Source organism: Nannospalax galili, unplaced genomic scaffold (assembly GCF_000622305.1).
Source record: "Nannospalax galili isolate Female #2095 unplaced genomic scaffold, S.galili_v1.0 scaffold368, whole genome shotgun sequence".
Classification (NCBI taxonomy): Eukaryota; Metazoa; Chordata; class Mammalia; order Rodentia; family Spalacidae; genus Nannospalax; species Nannospalax galili.
The window spans coordinates 5106678-5109019 of NW_008359963.1; positions in this window are offsets into that span (position 1 = coordinate 5106678).

The following is a 2342-nucleotide window of genomic DNA, read 5'->3' on the forward strand; positions in this document are numbered from 1 at the left end:
ACGTGCACAGGACCCTCTCACGTAGATCACTGCAGGTTTCTTGGCTGTCCAGCTCCAGGCTGTTTAACTGGAGGTTCTGTCCCATTCCCACCCCCCTCAGAGCTCTGTGGCTCTGTTCTTGGCTTCCCTTGGACTTTGGTCCAACACAGCACTGCCCACTCCTGCCTTACCAAGCACTCATTTAGACTGGGTTCTAGGCCTCCTGCACATGTGGCCTCATTCTTCCTGGCCACCAGCCTTCCAGGAGTCAAGACTGGAGGGAACAGAACTTCTTAGTTAAGTTAAAAGCTTGGGTTCCAGGGCAGAAGAGATTGCTCAGTGGTTAAGACCACTGGCTGCTCTTGCAGAGGCCCCAGGTTTGGTTCTCAGCACCCACATGGTGGCTAACAACCACCTGTAACTCTAGTTCCAGGGGAATCCAATGTCCTCTTCTGGCTTTGAGGGGCACTGCACATACATGGTGCACTCACATACATGCAGGTGAAACACTCATACACATAAGATAAAATTTTTAAAATGATATAAAGACCACTGGCTGCTCTTGCAGAGGCCCCAGGTTTGGTTCTCAGCACCCACATGGTGGCTAACAACCACCTGTAACTCTAGTTCCAGGGGAATCCAATGTCCTCTTCTGGCTTTGAGGGGCACTGCACATACATGGTGCACTCACATACATGCAGGTGAAACACTCATACACATAAGATAAAATTTTTAAAATGATATAAATAAATAAATAAATAAATAAATAAATAAATAAATAAATAAATAAAAGCTTGGGCTCTGGTAGCCCCAACAAGCTAGGACAAAGTAATGGTAAAAAGGAGCGATTTATTCAATGTGGCCACACTGGGAAGAGGAACAGATAAAAGAGTCCAGTGATCCCCCACCACCACCCCAAGTCAGTCTTTGGGATGCTGACACAAGCTTTGGGTTGAAATAGAGGAAGAAGGGCTGGGACAAGGTGCAACAGGTCTGAGTGGCTGAGTGGCCCTGGTCTGCGTGGTCTGGTTGATCACAGTCTCTGCTCTGACTCTGTAAGGTGGCCAGAAGGAGTCCTCATTACAGTCACCTGTCCTCGCTTGAGGAGAGCATCCTGGTTCCTACAAGATGATCACTTGTGCCCCAGGTTCAGCCTCACCCTCGGGGATAATTACCTCTTGCTGCTCAGTGCTCTATCCTGCCTGGCTCTGCTGTTCCAGGATCCCAAGGTGACTCAGGAGGAAACGTTAAGGACAGTGACTTGTCTCTATGCCTTCAGCCAAAAGGCAGGGGGGACACACAAAATGAAGGCAGAGGTCTCAGGCTTCCATCCTGCCTTGTGGGTCCAGGGGAGGAGTCCAACCTTCTCAGCAGAGACAGCTTCTAAAACCCTGCCTCATGGGCACTAGAGCTCATCTTTCTCCCCACCCAGCCTGTTAGTGAGGGCGTGTTTGCAAGTAACTTACAATAAAGCCTGGAGTTGATTTCCATCTCAGCAGAAATTGACAATTATTTTTTTGAATTTCAGTGCTTAATAGAGACTTTTCTCCCCAGTCTCTTGGCTCTTTCTGGTTTCAAGTGTGTTCGTAATTGCTCACTGAAGCGTTTTCGATGTGACAGCTTTCAGATCTTTGTCAGACCATCTTAACGTCTCTGACATCTCACTATTCGTGTCTATCGATTGTCTTTTATCATTCCATTGAGAACCACTTAGGTCTTGGTGTGGGAGTGATTTTCAATTGAAATTGGATATTTCAAGTGTTGCGTTGTGAGACTGATCTTACCTAAGATCCTGTCTCCTCCACCACCTCTGACCCTGCTCCAAGGGGAACACAGGGAAACCATCCTATCACTTCTAAAGGACAGAAGGAGTCCAGGTTCACCCTTTGGCCAAACTGGTGCTACTCCTAGCTACTGTCTGGTAGGGATGGGAGCTCCAGCTCCCCAGGGCTCCCCAGGACTCTCCTGGGACCACTGGCTGGAAGACCTGCAATATTTCCTTACTGCTCCCTGGGAGGCCTCCGTTAGGCAGGAACAAAAGCCTCACTAGGCCTTTCTGATGCCTCCCTGGGGTCAGAGGATACTTCAGTACCACCCAGGAAGAAGAATGTGCTAGTTAGGACTGGCTCATCTTAGACTCAGTCTCCTTTAGGGGCAGGGGACAGCATACCTTGTTATAGCCTGTTGTGGTGGGAATGCAAGCTCCTCACTTGGCCTTTGCAGATGGGAGAAGCCCCAGAATTTTCTGTGGTATTAATTGGGCTGAGCATTTCCTGTCTGAAAGTCTTCTATCTTGCTAGGCTACCCTAGCAAGGTCTTTGTGTGTGTGTGTGTGTGTGTGTGTGTGTGTGTGTGTGTGTGTG